Below are 23081 nucleotides of genomic sequence, written 5' to 3' on the forward strand. Positions count from 1 at the left end.
CCCTTTGACTCGAGCCTCTCCCCCTCCCTGCACTTCCCTCCCCTCTTCCTCTCTACCTGTTCAACTCCTTGAAGAGCCACATTCCGCAAGAAGCAGGGCTCCCTCCCAGCCCCCTGAAGCCTCTTCCTCCTCCGTACTTTTGAAAGGTAATGACTTTTGAGGGGCTTTTGTGGTTGTGTCTAGTTTTTCAAGACAATGGATAGAACTGCTATACACAAAAAATAAATTTAAAAAATAAAACAAAAAAAAGAAAAGTGTAATGACTCTTCTGCTCATTGAGCCCGGACCACCCTGTGAGGTCAAGTCTATTCTGGTGGGTTTACGTGTTCTCTCCCCAAAGAGAATGTGACCTCTGGGCAGCAGCGCCTCACTTGTCCCCCTCTGTCTCCTGCTGACGTAGCCCAGAGCTAGGCCAGGATCCCGTGTCAGAAGAACTTGCTCAGTGGAAAATGTTTATAGTCCAGACACGCCTATAGGTACTGACAGCTGGGTGCCTGAGCTGAGTAGGCAGATCCATTGGGCTTAGTCAGACCCAGTGAGACCTAGAGACCATTTCCCTAGAAGTCTGTTTCATAATAAGGGAAGGACTTGTCTGTGAGAGGAGGTGGGGAAGTTCCAACTATAGGGAGAAAGTGTGAAGGTCAGAAGTGGGAACCAGAGAATCTGCTTTGGGAAATCTTGCTGGACAGCGGTTCTAGTCCTTTCCCTTCCACACGTGGGGCCATTTGCACTGTGCCAAATCACTCTGTTTTTTCCTGCCCCAGATCATGTGTGCTGGCTGGCCTCACACTGATAATGGGTCCATCAGTCAATAAATTGAAGACACTGGTGGTGCCTAGGGTCGGTGGCCCACGTTGTGGGCGCCCCGAGAGCTGCAAATGGAGGACTAGAGCTGGGATGTGGCCAAGGCCACACAAAGTCTTGATTTATGGGAAGTCATTCTCTAGCTCCTGCTGGCTCTGTTAAGCAGGGACACTGCGTGTAAGTCCGGGCCGGGTGGGCTGGGGAATGGGGGACGCCCGAAGGAAAGAAAGGCAATCAAAGACCAGATGCCTGCTGTTTAGGCCCCGTGGGCAGGGACCCTCCCCTAGTGCCTCCTCTTGTATTTGGTCATCCACGGTTTGCTATTTAATTCTTCTCAACCGCCCTTTGTGTGTGCTTGTTGACTCCCCCTACTATTTTGTAGGCCCCTGAAAGGCAGACGCTGGCTTCTATTCCTGGTGTCTGTCTCCCGCCCCACTGGGCTGCTCTTGGGAAGTCTGGCTGAGGGGAGGGTACCAGGGATTATTTAATCCTAGAAGGAAGACCTCCCGGAAAAGTCCTAGCCGCCTGCTCTCCAAGGCCCCGCAGCCGCGCAGGGGCCACTTCTGCCAGCTCAGGGCCTCTCACGCCTGATCCTGCCACTGCTGGCTGCCACCGTCTTCCTCCGCCCCTCTCCAGGGAGCCAGCAGCCAGCGCGGGCCCGCAGCTCTGAGTATTTCTGCTGGCTCCGATGCAAGGCCTGCTCCAAGGCCAATCTGAATGAAGTTGGTCACCTCCCTGTTTTTACCAGGCCTGGTCCTACAAACATCTCCCCTGCCTGGGTAAGGCATGCACTGCTCTCTCGGAGGGCGAAAGACAGCCGTGTTCTCACCCTGTTTCTCCTCCAGGCCCTCGCCCGCCCCCGTCTCCCTGAGCAGGACTGTGGGCCCCGACTCCGGAAATGAGTGAGGCAGTGGCCTGGGCAGCGGTTAGAGAAAAGCAAGGAGTGGCCTGCCCTCCTGCAGCTCCAAATCCATCGGGGTGATCCGAGCACAAAGCCCATTGCGAAAGAGGCAATGCTCGCTTGATAAGCACCACATGTGTGTGGACAGGCTGGTCCCAGCCCAGCCTGGGCTCTCTTGGGCAGGCCAGGGCCTGGGAGGGACCCATATTAAAAAACGGGAAGAGCGAATGCACTCCTTCCAAGTGCATGGAGAGTCAACGAGTTCATCTACTCATCAGCTGTGTGCCTTCGGGCGGGTCACCTAACCTCTCTGGATTCTGGGTCTCCGTGATGGCCCAGGTTCCGGCAGCACGAGGTGCCGCCCGGTTGCCAGGCAGAGAAGGGCTGTGAAAACTCGCTGAGGAGGAGGCAAGGCACCGGCCAGCAGGGATGGGCATGGAGCCTGGCTTCCCATGACCGCTAGGAGGGAGGGGCCCCGCCTGAGGGGCCACGGGGCTCTCCTCCCAACCCCAGTTCCAAGGCCGCAGTGGGCAAGGGAAGAAGGACCCTCTCTGGGGGGAGGGCTGGGGTGGCGGCTGCAGGAGCCTCATCAGCACCAACCAGGGCAAACAAAGGCAAGCTCTCCCCGGGCCCGAGGATGTTTATTTGCACTGGCTACTGTTCTCAGGCCTCCCAGGCCAACAGAGGCGGCCTGTGTGCCTGCCCCACCCCCTCCCCGGCTCGCCTCTGGCCCCCACCGGGATGCTTGTGCAAATCCCCTTGCTGTTTGCAGAGGCGCCCAACACTTGGAATCTGAGCAGACTCCGCTCCAGACCAGTGGAGTGGTCATGGCAGTTTAGGGACAGCCAGCAGCAGACTAAGCAGGAACAGCATGTGATCTGTCACATCCCAGGTGCCTGGCTCGACCATGGTCAGCATCCCCACCCCCATTCCACATGTCAGGGCCCAGGCCTGGAGGCGGGCCCAGGCCACCGTCCATCAGGACCAAGGGCTTAGGGCTCCAGGCCTCTCTGAATTGGCCTCCTGAGGTCCCAAAGCCCTGGGCCCGGGAGATCAAACCTCTCTGAAGTTTTGGCAAAGTTGGGGGTGGGCTCTAGACAGAGTGTCCCTCTGTGAGGTCAAACAACCTCACCCCAGCCAGTCTGTCCTTTGGGGAAAGCACCTTCTCTATAGGCCTCAGCAAGGAGGCAACGGGTTTTGAGAGAGGTAGTCCCACCAACCAGACAAGAATGTGTTTTCTTCTCCGAGGGGAGAAACTGGCCTAAGATGCTGGCTGGGGTCCAGGGCCTGAGCAGAGGGGAGACACCCAGGGGGCTGGGGAGGGAGGCCCCCTGGCCCGGCCCGTGGAGGCGTCCGGTGTCTCCCTTGCTGGAAGTGAGCCCTGGGGGACAGGTGTCAGGCTTTGGGACAGAGGCTTAGGGGTGGGAGAGGGGAGAGAAAAGGTCCGAGGATAACAGAGAGGATAGCGATTGCCTGATTCAGCCACAGGGCCACTTCCAAAGGGGACAAATGCCCCTTCCTTGCCCGCATGTCAGTCCCTGTCTGCTCTCTGCCCCAGAGGACAGGAAAGTCAGAAAAATTCTGAAGCTATGCCAACACCACCCCCTCCCGCCCCCTCCCCAAGGCTTAACCATCCCAACAGGCTGACCCCCATCCCGGGCCTGGCTGGGAGGCTCCAGGGACGGCGAGGCCTCAGATAAGAAAGCCAGGTTGAGCCGGGACAGCTTCTCAGCTGACTGTGGCCGTCAGGAAGTGGGCTGAGGGGGCTGAGGTATGCGTGCTGGAGATATCAAAGACCTTGGGCCTGGGCAGCTTTGAAGTCAGGCGGCTGAGAGGACAGTCACCGATCTCAGCAGTGTGGCCTCTGAACCTCCCTTGACTTCTCTGAACTTCAGTTTTGGTCACATGGGGATGATCCCCTTACTCCATGGTTGTGAGAGTTCAAGCAGGTCGCGTGCGTGTGCGTGCGTGTGTGTAAGCACCTGGCACAGCGTAAGTGCTTGTACGTGTTCAGAGCCCCCCTTGTGACTCCGGCAGGGGGCGGGATTCCCTACGCAACTCCTTAGCACTGTGCGAAGAAAGAGAAGCCCAGAAGCCGTCCAGGAACCTGAGCCCGCACTCCCAGCTAAGTCGGGCCTCGGGCGGGCAGAGCTCTGTGTTGATGTGCAGGGGAAGCCTCTCTGTGTCTTTCTTGAAGTCACTCTCAAAAGGAGGTCCAGGGTGTCCCCGGGCTCGGGGGGCAGCACTCAGATCCCTGATCAGGCTGTGCTTGTGGATTACAACCTTTCCAATCACCCCTCCCTACACCCACTCACATGGGCACGCGCATGCACGTGTGTGCAAACACAGGCAGGCACTGTCCCCATATCTGAGTGAGATCAGGGTCACTGCTCGGAGTCCACCTGTAAGCTGTGAATCGAATGGTCTGGAATGCAAAAAAAGTGCTGAGAGCAGAGAAGGAGCACCTCACGCGTGGGCGCTGTGATGGGGGGGGGGTGTCTCTGAGCTGACTGTATCCGCAAGAATCCCAGATTTTTCACTGCAACAGCTGCCGATTCTCCCTGCATTCTCTGCCATTTGTCACCTCTCTGACTCACGTCCACCTGTCTGCCCAAGACCTCTGAGGAAGCTCCCAAACACCCTAGACCTGGCCAGCGCCTATTTCATGTCATATACCCAAATAAGGAATTTTAAAGTGCGCCCCAAAGAAGTCCAAGCATCTACAAAACATCAGGCCTTGGCCGTTCTGGAGCTTTGAGTCAGCCTGATGTAGGGGAAAGGAGAAGTGAGGTGTAAGGTCAGATGAGGTCAGGCGAGGTGTGGAAACTGGCGTCCTAAGTCCTGGGGACAGGATGTCCCCACAGCCTGTCGTGCCAGACCAGCTGGGGGCATCTGGGCTCTGCCACTTACCTACTGAGTGACCACGGTCAGTGGGTTACCCACTCGGGGCGGAGGGAACTCATTCCTACCTCCTGAGGCCATTAGGATTGAATGGGATCCGGGCGCAAAGTGGCTGACCCAGGCCCTGGGCCCGAGTAGGTGGTCAGTAGCTCCAATAACACACATGATCTTAATTAATGGCAGTTCCGTACTTCCAGGAGCTCAGGCCAAACACTGTGGAGTCATCGCCAACTCCTCTTGCGCTCACACCCCCCGCAAAACTTCCAGCAAATCTGTTGCCTCTCCCTCTGGCCCCGCTTCCCACCTTCCTCACCACTGCCTACCTGGACTCTGCCCAGGTCCTGGCTGCCGCCATTGCTCTCCTGCGTTATTACTGCAGTTTCCTGTCAAGTCTCTCATGGGTCCCTTTGGTCTTTTCTCAACACTGTAGCCAAAGGGATCAGACCACCATGGCTGCCTATTTCACTTACCAAGTCTGTGTGACAGCTGCTCGCGGCCTGCCCACCACCCCCACCTCGCTCCCACCGCTCTTGCTCACCGCCCCCCGACCAGCTCGTGTGCCTCAGCACTCAGGGCATGGGGTTCACCGCCTGCACCGGGGGCGCACACTCGCTATACCCATGCAACTCCGTGTCCCCTTCCCTGTGAGGCCCGCCTCGGCCACTATGGTTACATGGCTCCTCACCCCAGCCCAGGGCCCCTAGCCCCCTTCCCTGCTCCCACAGCACTTAACACCTTCTAGAATACTGCATGACTCGCTGGCTTACACTGCGGTTGTCTTTTCTCACTAGAACGTAAGCCGCAAGACCTTCGTTTTGTTCCCGGGCATATCCCAGGTTCCCAGCTAAGATTTGTCATGCGAATGACAGAAGCTCACCACAAACTCAGGAGGCAGTTAGGGCAACCAGCTCTTTTTACTGACAGAAAACCCCAGGCTTTCTTCAGTTACATTCTGGTCCTCCCCGCGGTGCCTAGAGTCGGGTGGAGGTGACTGGAAAAATGGACCCCTGTCCCCTTGTCGCCCCCCACCCTCCTTTATGGTTCTCCCACCCTGGAGGGCTGCCCCTTCAATTCGCTGCCACAGGAACAGGTGCAAACCCAACCCTTTGGCTCCCTCCTACTGAGGTCAACTGGAATGTTCCTGTTTTTTTTGGTTTGTTTGTTTGTTTGTTTGTTTGTTTTTACTACTTCCTACCAAGGGAGAAAATAAGGGAAATTAACACTCAATGCGCAAGAATCATAAAAACGGTCTGGTTTATGGTATACAGAATTCTGGTCCAGTCCTACAGCGTACAGACCCAGTCTTGATTCTGGTACCTTCTAGGAGGTCAGCATTCTTGACTCAGGTGCCTGGCCTGGGTTCCCTCCTCCCGGGGTCCCAACCCTCCCATTCTACCCTCCCTCTCCTGCCCCTGGAGCTAGAAATCTAACCTCCCTGTTTTTCAGCCATGAGCTTGAGGAAGTCACTTCTTGGGGACAGTTTCCTCTTCTGTAAAGTGGCCTTCGAGTCCTACTGGGCTTGGGGAACTTACAAACCTCCACAGCCCTATGACAGACAGGAGGGGTGCAGGCCGAGGTACGGCTCAGCCAGGATGACGAAAAGCCTGAAGTAGGGGCAGCGACGCTGTTGTTGCCGCTGTCAATTGCAAAGGCCTCTCCTGCCCGCTCAGGCCACCCTTGCCAGGCACTTGCAATCTGACCACAAAGGAGCTTTACTTTCAATGAAACAATGTCCCTTTGGTCTCCTAACTACCTGGCTGTAGATGAGGCTGGGGATGCAGGGGCTGGAACACAGAGGGAAAGTGAGGATCAAAGCGGGGCCAAGTTTGGAGGTTCTACCAAATCAGTACAAGGTCCAAGGGAAGCCAATACCGTGGGAGGGGGGTCTTTGGCGGCAGAACCCTTGTCCCTTCTTGGGAAACTGTGCTTGGCATAATAAAATCCCTAAAGGACCTCCTGTGTGTCAGGCACTGTGCTCGGTATTGGGGACACAGCAGTGAACAGGATGCACAGAGCCCCTGTCCTCGTGGGGCTTTCTGTCTTCGGGTGAGAGACTTTGAGCAAATACATAAATAATGATTGTTCACCACAGGAGCGAGACCTCATAAGGGGAGGCACACAGTGCCATGAAAATGTGCAATAGGGGAATTTGTCTTTGTGCAAGGCGCCAGGGGCGGGGGCGGGGGGGGGGGGCGGCGGCGCTGTCCAGGGCTTTGAACTGAGAACTGGCTGCAAGGCACTGACTATTTCTAGCAAGTCAGAATTGGGCTCCCCCGAGGTCACTGCAAGAGGCTGGACAGAGAGGGGCCCTGAGGAAGGGGCAGACCCCTGGGCAGGGGGGAAGACCTGGCCGTGAAGAGGCAGGGAGGTCCAGAAGGTGCAGCCTGGGCTCTGCCCCACGTTCCCTCTGGACCCAGCCCATCCCCCAGCCCACAGAGCTGGCCAGCTGAAGCTGCAAGGTCCTGGCTCTCGGCCACCGAGGATGTCAATGCAGTGGGTCAGGGCTCCATGACCTCACAGTATTGGTGTCCTACAGTCCCGCCAGCAGGAGCAGAAAACAAACACTGAAAAGTCCCCCAGCACTCCCAGATGCCTGCTCAGGAACTTCAGGCTCCACGCTGTGGGCAGTGCGCCCAGCTCAGGAGGCCTGAATGGAATCTGAAAGTGCTGTTTCGTGCTGCAAAATACCAAAGATTGCTCAACATTCCTTTGACTCCAGGAGCTGGGATTTGGCAGGAGGGGCTGAGAGCTGAGGACCTGCGGGCCTGGCCTGCGACTCAGGCCTGTCAGGGACCAGCCCCTCTGCCCTGCTCCCAGGGGGAGGGGTGCTGTAGAGGTCCCTCTCCCCACCACACACACACGGCCCTGGGGCGGAGTGGACTCCAGTGGGTCTGGAAGGAGAATGGAGAACCTGGGCTCCCGGAGAGGACAGTCCTGTCCTCCGATGAGAGCTGCCATGTTCCCAAGAGGACCCACGGCTGAGGGCCCAGATTCTCAGGCTCAGGTGCAAAGGCCTGTTCCTCCGGCTCTCAGGAGCAGCAACGATCCACTCTGTGTGGCCACCTCGGAGATGAGCTCTCTCTTCTCAGACCTCTGCCTGAGGAGCTTGGCTCAGACACCCCCTCCTCCAGGCGCCTGCCCTCTGTGCGCCTTGCGTGGTACAGTGCCACTTAACAAGGAAACGTTCCGAGAAGTGCATCGTTAGGCGATCTTGTGTGACCCTCACCGAGCTTACACACACCTTGATGGCGCAGCCTCCTACACACCTGCACGAGCTGGTACAGCCTGTTGCCCCGGGGCGACACACCTGCACTGCACGCTCCTGCACTGAATACTGTAGGTGATTGTAACCCGGTGGTATCTGTGTGTCTAAATTTTAAAAAGGCACAGTAAAAGCACAGTGGAGATTTAAAATGGCAGGCCCGTATAGGACATTTATCATGGATGGCGCTCACGGGACTGGACGGTGGCGCTGGCTGAGTCAGCAGGTGAGTGGTGAGCGACTGTGAGGGCCTGGGATGTTACTGCACACGGCTGTAGGCTTATAAAAGCCGTACACTTAGGCTACACGACATTCTTAAAACAACATAAGATTAAGCCAAGCACAAGGCAGAATGATACAGTCAAGAGGCGTGGTAAACGTGAAGCATACGGCGTGTGAGGCTGCTGCCGGCATAACACAGCACACTGTTCTACAGCCAACCATTTTTTTAATAAGTAGAAAGAGTATCTAAAATAACCAATAATAGTGTAGTAAATACATAAACCAGTAACATAGTCAATTATCATTTTCAAGCATTGTGTGCTGCAACATAGCTGTAATGCACTGTACTTGCATACGACTGGCAGCGCAGTAGGTTTGTTTATACCAGCATCGCCACAGACGCATGAGTCATGCATGTGCTTGTTCCAATGGCTACGATGTCACCAGGTGATAGGAATTTTTCAGCTCCCTTATAATCTTGTGGGACCACTGTCGTATATGCGGTCTGCTGTTGAGCAAAGTGTGGTTACGTGGTGCGTGGACTGTGGTTGTGTCTCTTCAATGCCTGCCCTCCTCCACTAAGGAGGAAATGCTCTGGAAGGCAGAGGGCTTTCTGGGTCACGTCTGTGTGGCTCTACAGGACACAGAGGGCACAGAGCTGTAGGTACAAGATGCTTGCCACAGCATTGCTTACAATAGTGGAAAATGGCTGGTTATCTGCATGTTCAGGGGGAGGGATTTGCCCTGGCTGGGTGGCTCCATTGGCTGGAGCATCGTCCCATACCCGAAAAGGTTGTGGGCTCGATTTCTGGTCAGGACACCCACCTAGGCTGAGGGTTCGATCCCCAGTTGGGGCACACATGGGAGGCGGCTGATGGATATTTCTCTTTCACATAGATCTTTCTCTCGTCTCTCTCTCTCCCTTTCTCTTTAAACTTTCTTTCTAAAAACATATCCTTGGGTAAGAATTTAAAAAAAAGAAAAGAATAGGGATTTGATTAAATAAGTTAAAGTATACCAAATACATTGGAATGCCAAGCAGCCACTGGCAATTACATTTTCAAAAACATTTAAAGATATGGGAGAATATTAAAATCCACAGATTTCCAACAGACAGAACTAACCACTCTTAACCTTCTTAGTGTGTTTCCTTTAGGTATTTTTTCCAATGTAGATAGATATACAAACTATGAAATCCTACCAAGGTGTGGTATGTGTGGAGATAAAAATTAAATTGTGTTCAGTGTGGGGTTACATTACTGTGAAAGTCATGGAAAATGGCAACCTCGGTGGAGTCCACATTGTCGCAAAAGGCACAACAAGAAGATGCTGAAGACGGCACGCACGCAGCGCTCCGCACCCGGGACTGAGAGAAGCCCCAGATGACCTTGAGGCTGTCACTTCCTAACCTCACCCACTTGATCCTCAGAAGGGGAGGGCAGCAGGCGGCCAGTTTAGGAATGAGGGCGGGGAAAATGGCAGTCCTTTCATTATACCCAATCTTGCATAATCACTGAATATGACATTTTTTAATGAAACTAGAATCATACTGCATATAAATGTTTCATAGCTTTTCTCATTTAATATTATATGTTAAGCAACACTCCATCTTATTAAGTATTATTTGTAAGTGTCCCTTATTGTAACTGTCCTGGCCTAAAAAAAGTCTTTGTCCTTATCTTGGATTCCCCTCCCCCCTTATTCATAAAGTACAGTATCTAGGTCAAGGAGGGTAAATACTTTTAAGACTACCGACATACATTTCCAAATTTCCCTCCAGAAAAATGGTTGTAAATTGCAGTTAGCAGCAAGTGAGTGTCATCTGGGGCCCCGTCAACGGGTGGGATGCATCAGAGAGACGCCTCCAGGCAAAACTGGTGTGGTCTGATGGCTGCCCATTCTGGCAGGAGCAGGAGGTGGTGGCACTGAGGTCCTTGGCGTGGGGGTCTGTAAAGATGGGGAAGCCTTTAGCAGAGAAAGAAGATTGGGATCTGGAGAATAGAAATTTGGTTTGGGAATACCGCATATTTAAAAGAAACAGAGAGGGGGGAAAAAGACATGTAAGACCCAGAAGATAAATAAGCAAAAACATTTCCTCCACAGAAAAGACACACAAATAGTGAAAGAATAACAAAGGGTCCATCTCATCATTCTGTTAAGATTCCATTGGTTGGAAATAAAAGAAATGTAAGTTTTACAAGTTTAGTTAAAGGGGAGGATTTAGGGAAGATTCACAGACTGGGAGAGCCAAGCTGCAGCAAGGACCAGATCCTCACCGCTGATGGGGGTCACGGCTCTGTCTTTCTCTGCAGGTCAGCCTTCTTCTCTCTCAGGCTGGCATTGTCTGTGGGACAAGAAGTACGGCTTTGGAGAGCACCTATGACTCATCTCTCACAGATTCGCTTCCGGAGAGCTAGTTGAGACCTGCTCTCAAGGTCAAAAATGTCAAGGAAGGGCACTTACTCACTGCAAATGGTCCATCAGCCAAGGCCACGGCTGAACTAATACAACTGATCCTCTTAGGTCAAGTACCCTTCCTTGGGCTGCTGTGGGCAGGATTTAGAAGAGAATGGAAAGAAGAAGGAGGAGAGATTGGAGCTCAGGTGTGAGACTCGTGGTTAATCAGGAAAAACGCTGCTCTGGAGAAGGGGGTGCGCCTTGGGGCATGCAAAGCAATGGACTCTCACTGGCTTCCCCGGTACCCTGATAGTTTCCTTTGCATACAAACAACGCCCCTCAATGCCCCTTTCTACCCTGGTGCGACCAGCCCCTCCCCAGTGGGACGTGACTCACAGTCACCCAGCTCCTGCATCCTGCTCCAAGTCCAGAATTGACTGAATGGAAAATCTCTTTTCCTAGAGTAGTTTTCAAGATACTTTTGTTTATTCTTGATGTTCTCCAGATTTAGAAGAGCACGTATAGGTGTGGATTTACTTCTTCTACTCAGCATTCAGTGAGCACTTTCTGCCTGAGGATTCTGAACCATTATTCACGGTTATCTCTGCAGTCTTCACTATTTGCTCGAACCCTTCCTTCTGAAACTCCTCTCTGAGGGAGCCTCTCAAACTCTTTTCCATGTCTCGTAATTACTCGCTCATTATTTTCCATTTTAAAAATAGTCTCCTGCACTGAGTTTCAGTGAATTCTTCCACCTTTCAAAACACCGCTTATTGATGCGACCCTGTTGGGTCCAGAGCTTCCCGCTCTGTTCAGTTCTTATTTCAAGTTCTGGATTTTTTTTTTTTTCATTTCCTGGGTTTCTGACTGCTCCTCTTTCATATCCCCTGGCTCTTGTCCACTTCTCCCCTCCTCTCCTAAGGATTTGAAGCCCGCTTATTTTACCATCATTTTCGTCTTGCTCTATTATTTTCTTTTCCTCTGGAGGCAGTTTATCTCCTGCTGATTGCTTTGGTTGGCAGTCTTTCTTCACATCAGTTTTCCTGTTTCTTTTGTATCTTATCACAGAGATGTTTATCTTCTTTTGAAATGTGTCCTTCTATTTTCCTCTGTCCTCTCTAGCTCTCTGCAGAGCTGAGGCTCAGAGCGCAGGCCCGGGAGACTGGCTGTGTGCAGACTTCAGAGCTGCACAGCCTCAGGCAGCCTTCTTCACCCCTCTGGGCCCCAGTCTCCCCATCTGTCAGCTGAGGGATAATAATAGCACCTCCCTTACAGGGTTGTTGGGAATACTGAGTGAGCACTTACGCAATGTCTAGAACATAATGAGTGTTTGATACATGCTAGATACCATTTCTACATATTTGGAGAAAAGGAGGGAGCTTGGGTATAGATAGGAGTGCTGCTTGAAGCATTAACTTAGAGGCCATCTGTCTGACAGCACTTCAAGTCCAGGTTCCTGAGTGTGTCTGTTCCTCATTGTCAAGTCTTCTCATGGCTCCTCATGACCTTGCCCTTGTGGGCTATGTGATCACTAGAACCACCAACCACCTCCACCACACCTCATGGTCAGCACTGGTGGAGAACGGGGAAGCCGTTCCATATGCTACCATTTAAAAGGAGGTGACATACAGAGGTCACTGGTCCAGCACCCGAACCACATGCAGCAGGACAGGGATGGCGTGGTCAGGGCTGTGGCTGGTGAATATCACTGCGTCTTGGCAAAGAGGGAGTTAGCTGGTTGCCAGTCAGCCTCTCCGGGTTTGCCTGTTGGGAGCATTTCCGTTGCCCACGTTCATGAGAACCCTTACGAGTGGGAATGGTGGGCAGAGAGGTAGAGGGGATCCCCCACGCAGGGCTGTGCTGTCTCACCAACCACTGCCTGTTGGTCTAGGCACTTGGGAACTACTTCATAACAGCTTTCCGAACCTGCTGGGTGATAGGAATCTCCTGGGGAATTTGGTGAAAATACAAAGTCCCAATCAGGCCCCAGATCCACTGACTCTCCAGGAAGAGGTGATTGAGAAATCTATTTTTAATAACCATCCCAGGTGATTCTTATCATCAGGGAATTTTTTAAAACAACAAACTACCCCGGCTGGTGTGGCCCAGTGAACTGAGCACCGGCCTGCAAACCAAAGGGTTGCCAGTTCCATCCCCAGTCAGGGCACATGCATGGGCTGTGGACCAGGTCCCCCGTAGGAGGCACGCAAGAGGCAAACAAATAGCGATGTTTCTTTCCCTCTCTTTGTCTCTCCCTTCCCTTTTCTCTAAAAATAAATAAATAAAATCTTAAAAAAAAAAACAGAAAAAGTAAAATCAGAACATAAAATCATTTACAAAGAAAAAACAAACGAATTTCACAATCACACAGCTCCGTTTGGCCGACTTGGGCTGTTTTAGCACTTCAACCCTGAAAACCTTAATCATGTGACTGTGAGTTTCATTGAAGGTGGGGGCCAATGACCAACCCCAGAAAGTTGGAGGGCATGAGGGGAGTATCAGGCCCCGCTCCCATGGCTCCTGGCTTCTAAGGGCAGCTCTGGACTTCCCCTGAGGCTCAGCAGGAGGGCTCTCCTTGATGTTGTCCCTGCTCAGGGACATTCACATCCCACTGAGGGGTTGAGGGGAGAGGTTGGGAATTCCTTCTCAGGCAAGGAGAGCACAGCATGAGGTACTTGGCTTCTTGTGGTCCTTCCCAGGTACCATTATTCTAATTTCCAGGATTTTATAGCTTCTTAATTAGTGCCGAACCTTTAGTGAGGGACCAAGTATTAAGGTAATAAGAACAGGGCAGAAGGTCATGACTCTGTGACCTTGGCCGCTTGGGACGGCAGGCTGCCAGCAGAAGCCCTCTCATAAAGCATAAAGCTGTATCTGTCTGCCAGCAGCTCCTTGAACGCTTGCTCCTTCTGGTCTCTCTTCCTCTCTCTCACAGAGCCCTACCAAAAGCTTCGCGATATCACCAATGCATTCTATTGTCCTGGTGTTTTTGTACCAAGTCTCCCAAACTGTAAGTCTGAATGGCACAGGGTGTGAGTGTCAAGAGCCCTATCCCTGGGAAAAAAGTCCAAACAACTCGCCTAGATAGCATAAACCTAGGAACACAATTTTTCCCGCCTAGGGTCTGCGCATGCTCGTGGCCTCCCCTTGATTCAGCCAGCCTCGATTTGGCCATTTGGGGCCCCTTCAATTTCCAAACTCCAGTCCAGGTTCCAATCTCTGTATTAAGATTTTTTTAGTGGTGAGTGACAGAAACACAAATTAATTTCTGCAAAAGAAATGCTTATTGGAAGGGTCACGTGGCCAGCAGAAGAGCAGGGATGCTGCTGACCTCGGGGACTGTAACTGCCGAGACTTCTCCCTGCCCGCCCTCTCCTTGGCTTTCCTCACCAGCATGTTCTCTCCAACAGGTTTTGTGTGAACAGCAGAAACATGCCCCTGGCATCTGCCGTGACTCACCGCGCCCTCTGCACCCACACAGAAGGATGGGGCTTGCTGGCTCCAATCGCAAACTTTCAAGTGACAAAGACAGGCTGCAAATGGTGTGCCTTGGCTGAGGAATCCTGCTCACTTGCTCGCTCGGCGCGGGGACACATGCTTAGAAGGAAGGGAAGGAGCACCTCCCAGAAGAGCCTTTCCTGGCTGGATGTGCTCTACCCCAAAACTCAAAGAAATACAAAAGAAAACGGCAATTAATAACATGAAATGAAGACTCCCAATGTAGTTTCCCATTGCCGCATAACAAAGTACCACACATTTAGTGGCTCAAAACAGCCCAAATGTATCCTCTTACAGTTCTTAGTCAGAAGCCCGGAACCGTCTCACTGGGCTAAGATCAAGGTGGCACAGGGTGCGGCTGTGCTCCTTTCAGGGTTTCTAGGTGAGAATCCACCTCCTTGTCCCCTTTCCACCTTCTAGACACCCCCCACACTCCTTGGCTTGTGGGCCCTTGTCCTTCTCCAAAACCAGCAACACGGGGCTGAGTCATTTTCATGCAGCCGTCTTTCTGGTTCTCTTCTGCTTCCCTCTTCCTACTTTGAAGGGCACTTATGATCTAGATAATCCAGCATAATCTCGTCATCTCAAATTCAGTTGAGTAACAACCATAACATCCCTTTGTCACATGGGGTAACCTAGGGTTTCACAGGCTCCAGGGATTAGACGAGGACGTCTATGAGGGCCATCCCTCTGCCTACCACAGCTGGTAAGGGGACAGTGAGCAGGTCCTCTCAAAATCTTTTGGTAAAGGTTTGCATAAAATTTCTGGAAGGTAAGTTGGTAGCTTGGTAAACTAGGCCTTAAAATATTCATATTTGTTTATCCAATAATTCTAATGCTCTTTCTTAAAGAAATAATGCCATATACATATATATACAACAACAACAAAAAAAAGGAAACAAACCTAGTGTCCAGGGACAGTATATGCATGTCAGGAAACATTATATTGACAGTAAAAAGTTCTGTTTCTGAGAACTTTGTAATGAAATGAAAATATGTGTATGCCCTAATGTTAAGTAAAAAGACGAGAATGTCTGTAGTTTCTGCTCAGTTTTTCTGTGAACCTAAAACTGCTCTAGAAAACAAAGTTTACTAATTAAAAAAAAAAAGAGGAGGATGCAAAAAAAATCATAGATAAAATAGATTTTAAAAAAACAATTAAACAAAAAGGCCTAGAAACAGGTGCTCCACTGTGGATGGTGGGATTATTTGCAGGTGATTTTTTTTTTCTATATCTGCCTTTAACTTATGTTTCAACTGGCCCTTAGATGCACAGAATTAGCTTAATCATAATCTTTGTCTCATGACACATTCTTATCATTAGTTCAGGTGTGGCCACTGTTAGTTGTTTATGTGGTTAATTTGCTAGTTAATTTGATCATGGAATGAGTACCCAGGATCCTAACCCTCAAAACAAAAGCCTCCCTGACCATATCCCAGGACATACGCGCACATACCCTCCTGGCAACTCTCCCCATTCGAGATAATCATGACCCTGAGCCCCATGTTTATCTCTTCTTTGCTTTCTTTTTTATATAGTTGTCTCGCATCTATTGTCATACTGCTGCTCTAAATGTGTGTGTGTGTGTGTGTGTGTGTGTGTGTGTGTGTGTGGGAGAGAGAGAGAGAGAGTGAGAGTGAGAGAGAGAGAGAGAGAGAGAGAGAGAGACTCTAGTCTTCCACTCATTCAGGTAAATGCCAAGGAGAGGGACTGCTGGGTCCTATGGTAAGAGGGTACCTAGTTTTAGAAGATGCTGCCAAACTGCTTCCCAAGGGGCTGCACCGCGTTGCATACCCACCGATAACGAGGGAGGGTTCTGGCTGCTCCATGCCCTCACCAGCACGTGGCATTGCTGGGGTTCTCGTATGTAGTAGTTATCTCCATACATATGTAGTAGTTATCTCATTGTTGCTTTAATTTGCAAATGCCTAAAGACTGTACCATTGAACATCTTTTCAGATGCTGTTTACGATGAGTACATCTTTGCTGAGGGGTCTGTTCAGATCCTTTGCCCATTTTTTAAAATTAGGTTGTTTCCTTCTCCCAGTAAATCCTTCCTCCTCATCCTTCAGATCTTAACTCAGTGATCTCTTCCATTGTACACCTCTTCTTCAGTGTTACCCCAGGTGCAACTTCATGGGTATTTGTTTAATTTTTAAATGCCGGCTGCTTCCCTGTGTCTGTAAGGGCAGACACCAGCCTGGCTTCGTTCCCTGGATGCGCCTAGCGCTGTGCCTGGCCCACAGTAGGTGCTGCACAAATACTTGCGGAGTGAGGAATAAACTGATAACCTCATTGAGAAAGAAGGTGGAGTGAGGGAGGAGGGACCATCTAAGGAAACCATTAAGATCACATACACAGTGTGACCAGAATTTCAAACAGCGTGTAGAACAGTGGGAGGGGTCAGAGGGCCAAAACCAAGTGCTAAAAAGCACAAACCTGTAAGACTGGTGTCAGGAATACTAATGTGTAAAATGAGCTGAGGCTTAAACACAGGGCTAGGACCACAGAAAGACTGTTTTAGAAAATTATTTAAAGCAAGAAAAATAACAAGGAAGAGGCAGGCCCCACACTTAGCGAGAGGGGCGTCATTTTTAATGCAAAATGTTTTTTCCCCTCAAGACGAGTAACTCTCAAACCAGAAAGCGTCAAGGCAAATTCCAGAAGACTGTCAAGTCCCAGCCCTTACCCGTGTGGCCCAGTGGGCTGGGCGTCATCCCACAAAGCAAGAGGTCCCGGTTCAATTCCGGTCAGGGCACATGCCTGGGTTGTGGGTTCGGACCCCAGTCGGAGCGCCTAGCATCGATGTTCCCCACAAAGATGTTTCTCTCCCTCTCTTTCTCCCTCCCTTCCCCTTCTCAAAAAATAAATAAATAAAACTAAAAAAAAAAAAAAAAAAAAAAGACTGTCAAATCCCAGATTGGCGATGAGGTGTGGGAGCCTCTGGGAGCCTGTGGCCACGTTCTGGGAGCTTGGGTTTGGGATGATGTGACTGCAGAGCCACAGTCTATGATTTCTGAGAAAGTTGACAGAAATGGCAATAGCGAGAGAAAGGTGAACGGTTGCCCAATCTTCAAAAAGGAAAGTATGCATTCAAGTAAATTTAATTGCCTCTGATTTCGGAACTTGACATTGATTCATGTCAGGGAGGGTTTGGAGGGTTGCCCACGTGTGGCCTGTGTAGACAGCTGGTCAGTCAGGCAGCAGAAGTGGGTGGGGCTTTGGTTTCCAGCAGGGACATCGAAGGCAGCAGAGACAGCCCGGGCTCCTTTGGCCAAGCCCCGCACAAACGGAACAACCTCCCACAGGCGGCAGGGAGGGAGAGATTTTTGTTTAATTGTTTTACTGGGCTGAGAGGTGTCCCCCCAAATTCATGTTTGCCCGAAACCTCAATGCGACCTTATTTGGAAATAGGGTCATTGCAGATATAATTAGTTATTATGAGGTCATACTGGAGTAGGGTGGGCCCTGTGTGTAATATGACTGATATCCCTGTAAGAAGAGAGGAGGACACAGAGAGACACCCAGGGAAGAGGGCCATGTGACCACGGAGGCGGAGGAGGCTGCGATGCACCACAAGCTAAGGACTGTGTGGAGACACCGGAAGCTGGGAGAGCAGCATGTCACACACTCTCCCTCCGAGTCTCCGGGAGGAATCAACGCCCCCGACTCCTATACCTCAGACCTCTGGCCTCCTAAACTTGCAGAGAATAAGCGTCTGTTGTTTTAAGTCACCAAGTTGCCGGTGCTTTGTTATGGCCGTCCTAGTAACAAAGTGATGTGGGCATGTAAGGATTCAAGAGATCAATCTGGAAAATAAGAAGTGATGTGACTCTAAGACCCAATCTGGTATAGCAAGTTACACGAGTTACAGGTTACTAAGCAGCTGTTTTGTCTGTTTCGGTAAGTCAAGAAATTGCTGAAATGACACCTTAATAATGTTTTTGTGGATAAACTAGAGAAATGTGGATTAGGTGATAATACAAGTAGAAGGGTTTTCCGCCAGCTCAGTTGGACTGACTCATGCTGACCTACAGAAGATTGTACGTCGTTGTCCTTTCCGGTGACTTGGATAAAACTTTGACTATGTGCTTGTCAAATGCATAACTAATACGAAATAGGTAGGGATAATAAGATAGAGGTCAGAGTCCACATTCAAATTGACCAAGAGAGCTAAAATGATAAACCCAAGGCCCCGAGATGAAATTTGATGGGGAGATATAAAGTTAAATCATTAGGTTAAAAAAGTTGATTGGCAGGAATGAGCTGGAGGAAACCTGGATTGAAAACAACTCATATGGGAGATTTTTCTGGAGATTTACAGTGCACACCAGCTTCGAAGATCACAGCAATATGACTTGGTTACTCAAAAAAGTAACAAAAGCTTAGACTGCATTGATCCAGGTGTACTAAAACAACAACAACCACAACAACAACAAAAAACCTCATTAATCAAGTTCCTTACCAATCGATAAAAGTAATTTTAATACAGATTGTCAAAGTACTTACTAGGAAAACCAGGCGATTTACAACTCACATTGATATACAGGAGTAACGAGGTACATATAGCAGTGAGGGGAGGGAGGCAGTTTCCAGGAAAATGCTCAGCATCTAGAAAAGATGATACGAGAAGCCTCAACATCCCACACTGTTCCTTGCCAGAGGTGCTTTCCCTGGAGGAGGAGTCAGAGAAGCTGAAGCAGATCAGGTAAGAGTTGCAGGCCTGTCCACTGCCCCAACCAACAAGGTAAACCAGCAGGTAAGCAACAAGGCTGAGCTGCAACAGCGCCTCCACCTGTCCAGTCCCCTTCACCACTCTTGCTCTGCCCTCCCATCTCCTGCGAAAGTCTCTGGGGCGCGCCCAGCTCCCACCTATGCAGAGAAGGGAATTCTGGGAAATGTAGTTCCAGCTAAAGTGATACTATGCCAATCCAACACAACATCGGAAAGACTATATTTTGGGGGGAATATCTTTTTTTTTTTTTTTTTTTTTTTACTCAAATACCATTCTGATCACTCATGGTCCAAGAACATTCAAATAATAAACTAAAAAGAAATAGATGTTAAAGATTGGTCTTCAAACATCATAGCAGATGATGCCAGGCTTGCCTATGATCTCACCAACGTAAAACCACATCCACACCTCAGGCCACCAAATCATTCAGCAGAGCTTCCATAACTGTGAGCTGTTCGAAGCTACCAGTTTGAGCACTACTGACTATTTTTTTTTTCAAGCTCTGAATAGCTGTTGGGACCTGAGCAGAGGTTGAAGGAATCAACTCAACCTTGACCTAGTGCCAAACGTGGCCAAAGTTTCGAGGAAGTCACGGCCGCATTTACCAGCACCCAGGCCCGGGGTCTCCTCAGCAAGGTTACATGCAAATGGGGCCATGGTTCCAGGATCCAGAGAGACTATTTTTTAAACTTCATGTAGAAATAGACTTATAGAAAAAAACTTATAAAAAGAATTCCTATATACCTTTCACCCAGCTTTCCAGAATGTTAGCATCTTATACAAGCATAGTATAATGACCCAAACCAGAAAGTTAACCTTGATACTATTCATTTACAGATCCTATTCAAATGAAGTCAATTGTCCCACTGATCTCCTTTTACTGGTTTCGAATCCAACCCAGGCTCCCAGAGAGAACTTATCTGGCATGTCTCCTTGGTCTCCTTCAAACTGTCTTCAGAGAGGCTTTTTCAGAGTGAGTCTGACAAATCAGAAAACGTCTAGAGTGGTGAGGGAAGCAAGAACCCAGAGAAGCCATTGCCAGAATGAGCCATCCACTTAGAGAGCAGAAGTCTCAAAGGGACACATTACTGGTCTTTAAAGTTGTCTTCAAACACTGGAGGACCTCCAAGCAGAAGATGGAGTAAGATGTTCCGTCCCAGGGGCGGAAATCAACACAAGAGGGCTTGGCACTATGCGGAATATTCTATCTGTGAGAACTAACTAACTGTGCCCCAGGCCTTGGCAGCACTGAACTGGATCAGGGTAGGCAGACAGGCCCGAGTAACAAGAAGCCAGGTACAGGCAGGTCAGGGGTAGGGTGGCAGAGCAGAAATAGCCATGGAGCAGCCGGCCAGGGCCCTCGTGACTTAGGGAGCCAGACTCTGGGGAGAGCAGAGCAGACAGAGGCTTGTTTGGCAGCCCCACGGAGGACATGGTGAGACAAGAGCAGGAACGGCGGGCACCTCCTTTAGCAGGTTTGCTGCCAAAGTCCACTGTTAACAGGCAACCTGAGCCCTTGCCGACAAATAGCCCGAGCAGCAGGCCCTCTGTCGGGTCTGTGCACTCTTCCAAGCTCTCTGACCTCCCGTGAGAGGGAGGGTGTCGCTGGAGGGGCTGCAAGTGTGTTCTTTGGTCCAGGAGTTCTGAGTTGGGAACAGAAGCACAGGGACACCTCCTAAGGGGCGCTGAGGCATGCTGGGGGCCAAAAGGCCACCAAACCCTGCAACACTGACTCAAGTCTGGGCAGTTCCTGTGGCTTCCTGGCCAGAGTCCTTCAAAGGGGATGGTAACACATCGATTTGAAACGCATATCGTCGTTGAATAACTAAGCCAACTAAATGCAGCAAGGAAAGGCAATTAGCTAATGCGTAAGTAAAGCCCTTGTCTACTTATTTCTGTTCTTCAAAACCTACTGATAGTTGAGTTTTTCTGCTAGGTTAGCTCAGCAACCATTTAAACCAACATCCTCATGAGAAGTGGCTAATGACTATATCCCAACCAGCACCTGTGATGCTGCGCCCTCGTCCCCCTGCCTGGCCACAGATCTGGAAGCCTGCCTGCCATCCACCCATCACCTGTCCCTCCAGCCATTGTTTATATCTTCATCTATCAAGCCAACATTTGTTTAACTTTTGCCACACGCTAGGTCCTGCATTGAACACCAGGGGTATAATAATAGTAATAATAATGACAACCACAACCCATCTTTTCTGCTCTCAAGGGGCTTATGGTTTGGTGGAGGGTGGAGGGTGGGGGAATGGAGGTAACAAAGCAATGAAACTGTCATTGGGTGAAACACAGACTTAAGCTATGCAAGATTTGATTTCCATTTGAAAGTTGACCAGTTGAGCAATTTTTACATATGATTCAAAGTCATCTGTCAGGAGTAAGTAAAGCTATTTGAATTTCCACAGGCAAATTTAGATTTTTATGTGACTCAGGAGGCATTCTTGACACTGGAATCGGATTCGATGAGAGTCAATTTAATGAAGACGCACTGAGCGCCAACTAGGAGGAAAAGGATCGATACTCCCATGCCTTCCCCTTTCAGACTCAAGGTTATGAGAACCTCTCTGAGGAGCTGACATGGTCTCACCTGAGGACCACTGATGGGAAAAGCCACCAGGAGCTGCCCCCAGGAGGGAAGGGGACTATGAAGAGGTGACCTGACTTCTGATCCAGCGATCCTAGCTGGTGGGCTTGTGTACAGGAACCCAAGTGTGGCGTTTTCCTGGCTGAGCACGCCACTGACACCATGGGAGTGTCCTCTCTTGATCCACCACCGTGGCCTGTGCTCGGATCTGAACCAGTGGCACTGCAGCCGCCCTGAGCCGGGTGGGACTCTTTGAGGTCAGCGGCCACCGCTCGCGGCCACCCAAGGGCCTGAGCTCCAGCCACTTCTCAATCACTCTCCGACTGCCTGAGTTGGCTCAAGTCCCCGGCCACGAGCTGGGGACATTACGATTACTCTCTCAACAGAGTTCTTCGGAGGCTTAAAGGCTAGATTGAGAGGCTTTGTGGGACAGCTCTCTGTCGCCAAAACAAGGGTGTGTTTCAGAAACCAGCTTGGCTAGTTTCACACACTCCGATGGGCAGTCAAGCATCACCTCCTACTAATTTTCACTTTGACCTTGGGTGAGATCATTTATTGTGTTGCCTTACTTTATAGACAGTAGCATTCTTTTTTTTTTTTTTAAAGCTAACATTTCTAACTTCGTTATAGAATAGGGTAACCCAGTGTACCTCATAGGGTGATTGTAAAAATTAAACGAGGTGTTGGGTGTCTAGCACAAGGCTGGACCTGGCGCAGGCCGGCCATGTGAAATCAATGCCTGCCCCTCTCTGGCCTTGCTCGGGTCCTTAGGCACACAGAGTATGCGCCCAAAAACAGCTAATAGCCACTCCCATTAAGTGAGCGCTTGCTTACTAAGCCAGGCTCTGTGTTGTGTGCTCCTTTCGTGTCAACTCATTTCATTCTCACAACAGCCCCGTGGGGTGTGTAGTTATTATCCCCAGTTTACAGATAGGAAATAGGTGCACAGAGAAGTTAAGTAACTTGGCCAAGGTCATGCAGCTGGGAAACATGAGAGCCAGTGTGTGAACCCACGCATTCTAGCCCCAGGCCTTTGCCCCTGAGCAATGGAACGGTGCTGCCTCGCCGTTGCAGTGGAGACACAAATCCAGTCCCAACTCAGCTGGCAAGTGGCCGAGAGCAATGATATGTGGGCTGCTTCGAATCTGTGCTAAACCTCGGCCAAACGGGGCCTAGTTACCACCTGCTTCCCTAAATCATCTCAACAATGTGTTTTAATCTGCTTGTCTCCCTTCATTTGTTTGTGCTGCTCACCTCAAGTCAGGAGTTATTTGACCTTTTACTTTTCGAAAGTGTTAAATGGTCACATACGAGAGAGAGACAGAGAGAGAGAGAGGGTGGGTGGAGAGAAACAAGATTATCATGATACCATATATCGTAAATAATAGTTTGGGTCCAGCTGGACATAAAAAATCAGGCCAAATAAGGGGAAAAAATGAGCTTCCTGTTTTGAGTAACGTGTTTAGAAACTAACATGCCCCTGAGAGGCATCGTGTAAAATAAGAATTTCCCACATAAAGGAGCCTGCGAATGATAGAGATCAGGATGAAACAGAAAGAGAAGTCCCATGCGGTCGGGGCCAAGGTAGAGGACGCAGGAAGGAAAGACAGAGGAGCAGCCAGGAAACCATGTCACTACAGAAACCCACGGTGCCGCACAGGGCGAAAGAGAAGAGAGTGTGCAGACCAAGCTGCAGGCAGGCAGGCCTGACTCCAGGGGGCTCTGCCGTGCCCTTTGCCCTCGTGTCAAAGACAGGGGGTTTCCTGC

At 50.4% G+C, this 23081-nt stretch overlaps 1 pseudogene; it reads right to left on the reverse strand.

Annotated features, from left to right (window-relative positions):
- Window positions 1–19063: 19063 nt before the first annotated feature.
- On the reverse strand, window positions 19064–19378 carry LOC129063705 (ATP synthase subunit g, mitochondrial-like; annotated as a pseudogene).
- Between the last annotated feature and the right edge of the window lie 3703 nt (window positions 19379–23081).

The sequence above is a fragment of the Pteronotus mesoamericanus genome, unplaced genomic scaffold, assembly GCF_021234165.1.
Source record: "Pteronotus mesoamericanus isolate MK-2021 breed Mesoamerican mustached bat unplaced genomic scaffold, CSHL_Meso_final scaffold_99, whole genome shotgun sequence".
NCBI classification, from domain to species: Eukaryota; Metazoa; Chordata; class Mammalia; order Chiroptera; family Mormoopidae; genus Pteronotus; species Pteronotus mesoamericanus.